This window comes from Triticum aestivum, chromosome 5D, assembly GCF_018294505.1.
Source record: "Triticum aestivum cultivar Chinese Spring chromosome 5D, IWGSC CS RefSeq v2.1, whole genome shotgun sequence".
Classification (NCBI taxonomy): domain Eukaryota; kingdom Viridiplantae; phylum Streptophyta; class Magnoliopsida; order Poales; family Poaceae; genus Triticum; species Triticum aestivum.
Window position 1 is genome coordinate 71,485,176 of NC_057808.1, and position 11,122 is coordinate 71,496,297.

Consider the following 11,122-nt stretch of genomic DNA (forward strand, 5'->3'; position numbering starts at 1 on the left):
TCTCGTGACGTCCGGGATCTCATCCGGGACTCCGAACAACTTTCGGGTTTCCGCATACATATATCTCTACAACCCTAGCGTCACCGAACCTTAAGTGTGTAGACCCTACGGGTTCGGGAGACATGCAGACATGACCGAGACGCCTCTCCGGTCAATAACCAACAGCGGGATCTGGATACCCATGTTGGCTCCCACATGTTCCACGATGATCTCATCGGATGAACCACGGTGTCGAGGATTCAATCAATCCCGTATGCAATTCCCTTTGTCAATCGGTATGTTACTTGCCCGAGATTCGATCGTCGGTATCCCAATACCTTGTTCAATCTCGTTACCGGCAAGTCTCTTTAATCGTACCGCAATGCATGATCCCGTGACTAACGCCTTAGTCACATTGAGCTCATTATGATGATGCATTACCGAGTGGGCCCAGAGATACCTCTCCGTCACACGGAGTGACAAATCCCAGTCTCGATCCGTGCCAACCCAACAGACACTTTCGGAGATACCCGTAGTGCACCTTTATAGTCACCCAGTTACGTTGTGACGTTTGGCACACCCAAAGCACTCCTACGGTATCCGGGAGTTGCACGATCTCATGGTCTAAGGAAAAGATACTTGACATTGGAAAAGCTTTAGCAAACGAAACTACACGATCTTTTATGCTATGCTTAGGATTGGGTCTTGTCCATCACATCATTCTCCTAATGATGTGATCCCGTTATCAATGACATCCAATGTCCATAGTCAGGAAACCATGACTATCTGTTGATCAACGAGCTAGTCAACTAGAGGCTTACTAGGGACACGTTGTGGTCTATGTATTCACACATGTATTACAATTTCCGGACAATACAATTATAGCATGAATAATAGACAATTATCATGAACAAAGAAATATAATAATAACCATTTATTATTGCCTCTAGGGCATATTTCCAACAGTCTCCCACTTGCACTAGAGTCAATAATCTAGTTACATTGTGATGAATCGAACACCCATTGCGTCCTGGTGTTGATCATGTTTTGCCCTAGGGAGAGGTTTAGTCAACGGATCTGCTACATTCAGGTCCGTATGTACTTTACAAATATCTATGTCTCCATTTTGAACACTTTCACGAATGGAGTTGAAGCGACGCTTGATATGCCTGGTCTTCCTGTGAAACCTGGGCTCCTTCGCAAGGGCAATAGCTCCAGTGTTGTCACAGAAGAGAGTCATTGGGCCCGACGCATTGGGAATCACCCCTAGGTCGGTAATGAACTCCTTCATCCAGACTGCTTCCTGTGCTGCCTCCGAGGCTGCCATGTATTCCGCTTCACATGTAGATCCCGCCACGACGCTTTGCTTGCAACTGCACCAGCTTACTGCTCCTCTATTCAATATATACACGTATCCGGTCTGTGACTTTGAGTCATCCGGATCTGTGTCGAAGCTAGCGTCGACGTAACCCTTTACGACGAGCTCTTCGTCACCTCCATAGACGAGAAACATATCCTTAGTCCTCTTCAGGTACTTTAGGATATTCTTGACCGCTGTCCAGTGTTCCTTGCCGGGATTACTTTGGTACCTTCCTACCAAACTTACGGCAAGGTTTACATCAGGTCTGGTACACAGCATGGCATACATAATAGACCCTATGGCCGAGGCATAGGGGATGACACTCATCTCTTCTATATCTTCTGCCGTGGTCGGGCATTGAGCCGTGCTCAATTGCACACCTTGCAATACAGGCAAGAACCCCTTCTTGGACTGATCCATACTGAACTTCTTCAATATCTTGTCAAGGTATGTACTCTGTGAAAGACCAATGAGGCGTCTTGATCTATCTCTATAGATCTTGATGCCTAATATATAAGCAGCTTCTCCAAGGTCCTTCATTGAAAAACACTTATTCAAATAGGCCTTTATACTTTCCAAGAATTCTATATCATTTCCCATCAATAATATGTCGTCCACATATAATATGAGAAATGCTACAGAGCTCCCACTCACTTTCTTGTAAACACAGGCTTCTCCATAAGTCTGTGTAAACCCAAACGCTTTGATCATCTCATCAAAGCGAATGTTCCAACTCCGAGATGCTTGCACCAGCCCATAGATTGAGCGCTGGAGCTTGCATACTTTGTTAGCATTCTTAGGATCGACAAAACCTTCTGGCTGCATCATATACAACTCTTCCTTAAGGAAGCCGTTAAGGAATGCCGTTTTGACGTCCATCTGCCATATCTCATAATCATAGTATGCGGCAATTGCTAACATGATTCGGACGGACTTCAGCTTCGCTACGGGTGAGAAAGTCTCATCGTAGTCAACCCCTTGAACTTGTCGATAACCCTTAGCGACAAGTCGAGCTTTGTAGATGGTCACATTACCATCTGCGTCCGTCTTCTTCTTAAAGATCCATTTGTTTTCTATGGCTCGCCGCTCATCGGGCAAGTCAGTCAAAGTCCATACTTTGTTTTCATACATGGATTCTATCTCGGATTTCATGGCTTCTAGCCATTTGTCGGAATCCGGGCCCGCCATCGCTTCTTCATAGTTCGAAGGTTCACCGTTGTCTAACAACATGATTTCCAAGACAGGGTTGCCGTACCACTGTGGTGCGGAACGTGTCCTTGTGGACCTACGAAGTTCAGTAACTTGATCTGAAGTTTCATGATCATCATCATTAACTTCCTCCCCAGTCGGTGTAGGCACCACAGGAACATTTTCCCGCGCTGCGCTACTTTCCGGTTCGGAAGGGGTGACTATCACCTCATCAAGTTCCACTTTCCTCCCACTCAATTCTTTCGAGAGAAACTCCTTCTCTAGAAAGGACCCGTTCTTGGCAACGAAGATCTTGCCTTCGGATCTGAGGTAGAAGGTATACCCAATAGTTTCCTTAGGGTATCCTATGAAGACGCATTTTTCCGATTTGGGTTCGAGCTTTTCAGGTTGAAGTTTCTTGACATAAGCATCGCATCCCCAAACTTTTAGAAACGACAGCTTAGGTTTCTTCCCAAACCATAATTCATACGGTGTCGTCTCAACGGATTTAGACGGTGCCCTATTTAAAGTGAATGCGGCAGTCTCTAAAGCATAACCCCAAAATGAGAGCGGTAAATCGGTAAGAGACATCATAGATCGCAACATATCCAATAGAGTGCGATTACGACGTTCGGACACACCATTTCTCTGAGGTGTTCCAGGCGGCGTGAGTTGTGAAACTATTCCACATTTCCTTAAGTGTGTACCAAATTCGTGACTTAAATATTCTCCACCACGATCTGATCGTAAGAATTTTATTTTCCTGTCACGTTGATTCTCGACTTCACTCTGAAATTCCTTGAACTTTTCAAAGGTTTCAGACTTGTGTTTCATTAGGTAGACATACCCATATCTACTTAAATCATCAGTGAGAGTGAGAACATAACGATATCCTCCGCGAGCCTCAACACTCATTGGACCGCACACATCGGTATGTATGATTTCCAATAAGTTGGTTGCTCGCTCCATTGTTCCGGAGAACGGAGTCTTGGTCATCTTACCCATGAGGCATGGTTCGCACGTGTCAAATGATTCGTAATCAAGAGACTCCAAAAGTCCATCTGCATGGAGCTTCTTCATGCGCTTGACACCAATGTGACCAAGGCGGCAGTGCCACAAGTATGTGGGACTATCGTTATCAACTTTACATCTTTTGGTATTCACACTATGAACATGTGTAGCATCACGTTCGAGATTCATCAAGAATAAACCATTGACCAGCGGGGCATGACCATAAAACATATCTCTCAAATAAATAGAACAACCATTATTCTCGGATTTAAATGAGTAGCCATCTCGAATTAAACGAGATCCAGATACAATGTTCATGCTCAAAGCTGGCACTAAATAACAATTATTGAGGTTTATAACTAATCCCGTGGGTAGATGCAGAGGTAGCGTGCCGACGGCGATCACATCGACCTTGGAACCATTCCCGACGCGCATCGTCACCTCGTCTTTTGCCAGTCTCCGTTTATTCCGTAGTTCCTGATTTGAGTTACAAATATGAGCAACCGCACCGGTATCAAATACCCAGGAGCTACTACGAGTACTGGTAAGGTACACATCAATTACTTGTATATCACATATACCTTGGGTGTTGCCGGCCTTCTTCTTGTCCGCTAAATATTTGGGGCAGTTCCGCTTCCAGTGACCACTTCCCTTGCAATAAAAGCACTCAGTCTCGGGCTTGGGTCCATTCTTTGACTTCTTCCCGGTAACCGGCTTACCGGGCGCGGCAATTCCCTTGCCGTCCTTCTTCAAGTTCTTCTTACCCTTGCCCTTCTTGAACTTAGTGGTTTTATTCACCATCAACACTTGATGTTCCTTTTTGATCTCCCCTTCCGCTGATTTTAGCATTGAATATACCTCGGGAATGGTCTTTTCCATCCCCTGCATATTGTAGTTCATCACAAAGCTCTTGTAGCTTGGTGGAAGCGACTGGAGGATTCTGTCAATGACCGCGTCATCTGGGAGATTAACTCCCAGCTGAGACAAGCGGTTGTGCAACCCAGACATTCTGAGTATGTGCTCACTAACAGAACTGTTCTCCTCCATTTTACAGCTGAAGAACTTGTCGGAGACATCATATCTCTCGACCCGGGCATGAGCTTGAAAAACCAGTTTCAGCTCCTCGAACATCTCGTATGCTCCATGTTTCTCAAAACGCTTTTGGAGACCCGGTTCTAAGCTGTAAAGCATGCCGCACTGAACGAGGGAGTAATCATCAGCACGCTGCTGCCAAGCGTTCATAACGTCTTGGTTCTCAGGGATTGGTGCTTCACCTAGCGGTGCTTCTAAGACATAATCTTTCTTGGCAACTATGAGGATGAGCCTCAGGTTCCGGACCCAGTCCGTATAGTTGCTGCCATCATCTTTCAACTTGGTTTTCTCTAGGAACGCGTTGAAATTGAGGACAACGTGGGCCATTTGATCTACAATACATAGTGTAAAGATTTTTAGACTAAGTTCATGATAATTAAGTTCACATAATCAAATTATTTAATGAACTCCCACTCAGATAGACATCCCTCTAGTTATCTAAGTGAAACATGATCCGAACTCAACTAGGCCGTGTCCGATCATCACGTGAGACGGACTAGTCAAGATCGGTGAACATCTCCATGTTGATCGCATCTTCTATACGACTCATGCTCGACCTTTCGGTCCTCCGTGTTCCGAGGCCATGTCTGTACATGCTAGGCTCGTCAAGTCAACCTAAGTGTATTGCGTGTGTTCCGAGGCCATGTCTGTACATGCTAGGCTCGTCAACACCCGTTGTATGCGAACGTAAGAATCTATCACACCCGATCATCACGTGGTGCTTCGAAACGACGAACCTTCGCAACGGTGCACAGTTAGGGTGAACACTTTCTTGAAATTATTAGAAGGGATCATCCTACTTGCTACCGTCGTTCTAAGCAAATAAGATGCAAAAACACGATAAACATCACATGCAATCGAATAGTGACATGATATGGCCAATATCATCATGCTCCTTTGATCTCCATCTTCGGGGCACCATGATCATCTTCGTCACCGGCATGACACCATGATCTCCATCATCATGATCTCCATCATTGTGTCTTCATGAAGTTGTCACGCCAACGATTACTTCTACTTCTATGGCTAACCGTTTAGCAACAAAGTAAAGTAAATTACATGGCGTTATTCAAATGACACGCAGGTCATGCAAAATAATAAAGACAACTCCTATGGCTCCTGCCGGTTGTCATACTCATCGACATGCAAGTCGTGATTCCTATTACAAGAATATGATCAATCTCATACATCACATATATCATTCATCACATCTTCTGGCCATATCATATCACATATATCACTTGCTGCAAAAACAAGTTAGACGTCCTCTAATTGTTGTTGCAAGTTTTTACGTGGTTTGTAGGTTTCTAGCAAGAACGATTTCTTACCTACGTATGACCACAACGTGATTTGCCAATTTCTATTTACCCTTCATAAGGACCCTTTTCATCGAATCCGTTCCGACTAAAGTAGGAGAGACAGACACCCGCTAGCCACCTTATGCAACTAGTGCATGTCAGTCGGTGGAACCTGTCTCACGTAAGCGTACATGTAAGGTCGGTCCGGGCCGCTTCATCCTACAATGCCGCCGAAACAAGAAACGACTAGTAGCGGCAAGAAGAATTGGCAACATCAACACCCACAACTTCTTTGTGTTCTACTCGTGCATAGTAACTACGCATAGGCCTGGCTCATGATGCCACTGTTGGGAATCGTAGCATAATTTAAAATTTTCCTACGCTCACCAAGATGCATCTATGGAGTCTACTAGCAACGAGGGGAAAGGAGTGGATCTACATACCCTTGTAGATCGCGAGCGGAAGCGTTCCAATGAACGTGGATGACGGAGTCGTACTCGCCGTGATCCAAATCACCGATGACCGAGTGCCGAACGGACGGCACCTCCGCGTTCAACACACGTACGGTGCAGCGACGTCTCCTCCTTTCTTGATCCAGCAAGGGGGGAGGAGAGGTTGATGGAGATCCAACAGCACGACGGCGTGGTGGTGGATGTAGCGGCTCTCTGGCAGGGCTTCGTCGAGCTTCTGCGCGAGAGAGAGAGGTGTTGCAGGGGAGGAGGGAGGCGCCAAAGGCTGTAGTATGCTGCCCTCCCTCCCCCCCCTTTATATAGGCCCCCAAGGGGGGGTGCGCAGCCCTTGGAGATGGGATCTCCAAGGGGGGGGGCGGCGGCCAAGGGGGGAAGGGGTTGCCTTGCCCCCCAAGGCAAGGGGAAACTCCCCCCCTAGGGTTCCCAACCCTAGGCGCATGGGGGGGAGGCCCAAAGTGGCGCCCCAGCCCATTAGGGGCTGGTTCCCCTCCACTTTCAGCCCACGGGGCCCTCCGGGACAGGTGGCCCCACCCGGTGGACCCCCGGGACCCTTCCGGTGGTCCCGGTACAATACCGATAACCCCCGAAACTTTCCCGGTGGCCAAAACTGGACTTCCTATGTATAATTCTTCACCTCCGGACCATTCCGGAACCTCTCGTGATGTCCGGGATCTCATCCGGGACTCCGAACAACTTTCGGGTTTCCGCATACATATATCTCTACAACCCTAGCGTCACCGGACCTTAAGTGTGTAGACCCTACGGGTTCGGGAGACATGCAGACATGACCGAGACGCCTCTCCGGTCAATAACCAACAGCGGGATCTGGATACCCATGTTGGCTCCCACATGTTCCACGATGATATCATCGGGTGAACCACGGTGTCGAGGATTCAATCAATCCGTATGCAATTCCCTTTGTCAATCGGTATGTTACTTGCCCGAGATTCGATCGTCGGTATCCCAATACCTAGTTCAATCTCGTTACCGGCAAGTCTCTTTACTCGTACCGCAATGCATGATCCCGTGACTAACGCCTTAGTCACATTGAGCTCATTATGATGATGCATTACCGAGTGGACCCAGAGATACCTCTCCGTTTACACGGAGTGACAAATCCCAGTCTCGATCCGTGCCAACCCAACAGACACTTTCGGAGATACCCGTAATGCACCTTTATAGTCACCCAGTTACGTTGTGACGTTTGGCACACCCAAAGCACTCCTACGGTATCCGGGAGTTGCACGATCTCATGGTCTAAGGAAAAGATACTTGACATTGGAAAAGCTCTAGCAAACGAAACTACACGATCTTTTATGCTATGCTTAAGTTGGGTCTTGTCCATCACATCATTCTCCTAATGATGTGATCCCGTTATCAATGACATCCTATGTCCATAGTCAGGAAACCATGACTATCTGTTGATCAACGAGCTAGTCAACTAGAGGCTTACTAGGGACAGGTTGTGGTCTATGTATTCACACATGTATTACGATTTCCGGACAATACAATTATAGCATGAATAAAAGACTATTATCATGAACACAGAAATATAATAATAACCATTTATTATTGCCTCTAGGGCATATTTCCAACACCCAGGCGCCATGACGCGCAGCGGGGTGACCATCAAAACCTCCCCCGCCGCCGCCGCGGCCGCAGCCTCTGCTTGGGCCCTGGCTGCGGCATCGGCGAGTGCCTTCGCCGCCTCCTCCTCCCGTGCTGCCTGGGCGGCAGCCGCCCTCCGTGCCTCCGCCTCCCGCGCTTCTCACTCCGCCCGCGCCTCCCGCGCGTTCCTTTCTGTCGCCTCCTGAAGGTCGGCACGGGGGTCCACGCGGCGGGTGGTGCTCCCAGAGCCCCTCGGCGACTCGACGACGGAGCCGGCAGCCGCCCGCTCAAGCGACAACGGAGCTCTGATCATTTGGAGAAAAAATACAAGGTTTCAGGAACCACCAAAGAAAAGAAAGAAAGAGAGTACACAAAGAAAAATTCGGACTTACGCCGACACGGTCTGCGGTTGCTTCACCGCCTTGCGGAAGCGAGCCGCCTTCGCGGCCGCCCCGCCCCTGGGTTTTTTCGTCCGACTGCCAAACAGACCCTGGGCGGCGCGACGCTTCTGCCCTCCGCCCCGAGTAGGCGGTGCAGCGGAGGAGCCCGCGCCGCGCCCAGAAGCCGGCTGGCGACGCGGGACGACCTCGGCTTCATCGTCGTCTGGCCAGTCGTCGAAGGTGACTCAGAGCCCGGAGCCGCCTGCTTCGCCGACGGCATGGCCGCCACCCGGCTCGATGTTGTCGTCCATGCCGGCCGCCCCCAGGTCGGGGTCCTCCAGATCGTGTTCCATCCGGTCGGGGACGAATCGACGCTCCGTGTCTGACCCGCCGGCCGGCCGAAGAAGAGGACTCTGTCAAAGAACAAGCCGACTAAGTTAGAGTCGGCCAAGAGGAACTCGGCAACGAAGTTGAGAGAAAAAGAAGACACAGGGAGAGCATACCATGGGCGGTGGATTGGCTCGGCTGTATGGCTCCTTGCCGAATTGCCACTCTTCGGAGAGCTTGCAATTCGCAAGGTAGTTCACCATATAGGCGACCTCCTCGTGCGGCATGTCCTTGGTGCACATCTGGCTCGGATCGAGCTGGCCGCTCATCTGACAGATCAGATGAGGACGGCTCTGGAGCGGAAGAACCCGGCGCGTGACGAACGCGGCCAGAAGGTCAGCCCCCGTCAAGCCCTCCGACTGGGTCATCACTCGCACTCGGCGACGGCTGCGGACCCGGCCGGCGTCAGAGTCACAGCCCGGAAGGACCACTGGGGCAGCCTGCCCGCCGGTGGGCCGGCTACGTAAGCCGGCAGGTTGATGTAGTCGCCCCGTGGGGCGATGTTCCGCACGTAGAAGTACGACTTCTGCCACTTCTTCACCGATTGGATTAGCGGGATGACGGGGAAGGGGTTGTCGGCGACCGACCTCCACGACGCGATGAAGGCGCCAGTCTGAGCCGGCACGCCCTGCCTGCGCGTGCCCAGCTTGGACTGGAAGAACTCCCCCCAGAGCTCGAGGGTGGGGAGGACGCCAAGGTAGCCCTGGCACAGGGTGACGAAGGCCGACAGCAGCACCACCGCATTCGGGTGAGGTGGTGCGGCTGGAGCTGATAGAATTCGAGCCAGGAGCGGAAGAAGGCGCTCACTGGAAGGCCAATGCCGCGCAAGAAGTGCGAGCGGAAGACCACCCGCTCGCCCTCCTGCGGCTCCGGCGTGATTTCCTTCGCCGGCGTGAGGCGGACCTCCACCTTGTCCGCGCCGGGCAGCCGCCGCGTGTTGCGGAGAAACTCGACGTGATCTTCGTGCACGTTGGAGCCATCCCAATCCCCGCCATGCTGCTCCGTGGCGGGAGGCATGGCAAAAACTAGCGCGGCGGCGGAGGAACGTGCGGTGGAAGAGCGCGGCGGCGAGGCGCTGTTGCAAGAAACGGCGAGCGAAGAAGATGGTGGAAGTAGGAGGAGCGTGCGAGGGCCCGCCGCCCTCCACCTCCCCCTACTTATAGCTTCGCGAGGCGAGGCCGAAGAGGCCGGACGTGGGGGGGGGGAGACGTGGGATTAACTGCACCCATTCCCCCCACGCCCCGCGATTATTGCGCCCTAAAGGCGAGCCGAAACTGCCGCAAGGAGACGTGCGGGCGGTTTCGGGATACAGAGAATCCGCGCCTGGGCCCGGGCGCGGACGTGGCGGGCCCCCGCCCTGCGGCGACGTCCCGTCGCGCGCGTGGGCTGGCAGGCTTTCTGGCCGAGGGAGGCCACGTGGTTCGCAGACGGCAAGTGGCCGGCCCGCGGCCCGGAGCACACGCTAGCGAGCTCCCGCCCTCCGACTCCGGAGTTTTCGACCAAGGCGGCACGCCTAACTAAAGCCGGCTCCCAGCTGCCGACTTACCAAGATAGGAAGCTGATCGAGCTTCTCAACCCCTACTCCACCTCGAAGCCCAATCAGCTTCGGGGACTACTGTCGGAGTAAATGGCCACGGGTAGCCTAACCGACTGCCCCTGGTTCTTCTGAAAAAATTATCAGGCCTTCGGGCCTCCAAGCATTCCAAGCATTGGGCCGCCTTCCCTGGCCGGTTACCTCTGAAGCCGACTCCCGGAAGGCGACCCAGCCTCAGCAACCTCTCCCTGGGACGACTACGGGGTAGCCGACTCCAAGAAGCCGGCCTCCAAGAGCACCAACTCCAAGAAGCCGGCCGAGACCACAACCACCAAAGCTACTCCCACATAACGGCGACAAGACGGGGTGTGGCCACAGTGCGGCCCACTACCCCCGAAGCCCGAGGCGGGCATGGCTACAGGAGGCCGTACGGGACGGCCGTCTCCCGTGCAGCTCGGCACTGTAGCCATGCCAGCCTCAACGTCATCCACGACAGACTCCCGTACGGCCCACGGGCGGCGGGCCCCTTCAGCCAGAGAGAGGCGAGAAGGCGGCCCGGCCTTTCCCAGTCGGCCAAGGGCGTAGCCGGCCCCCAGAAGCCGGCTACTCCCTTCCTCGAAGCAGGAGCCCCATTAAGGAGACAAGACGAGGTAAGGCTACAGTGAGAGCCCCCGAGGCGGCTCACTGTAGCCACGCTTACCTCGACAAAGCCCTCGTCATCAGAGGCGAGGCTACAGTAAGCAGCCGCCGACAAGACCCTAGGCGGTGGGGCCCGCCTGTCGACCAAGAAGCCGGCAGCCGGCGGGACCCACCAG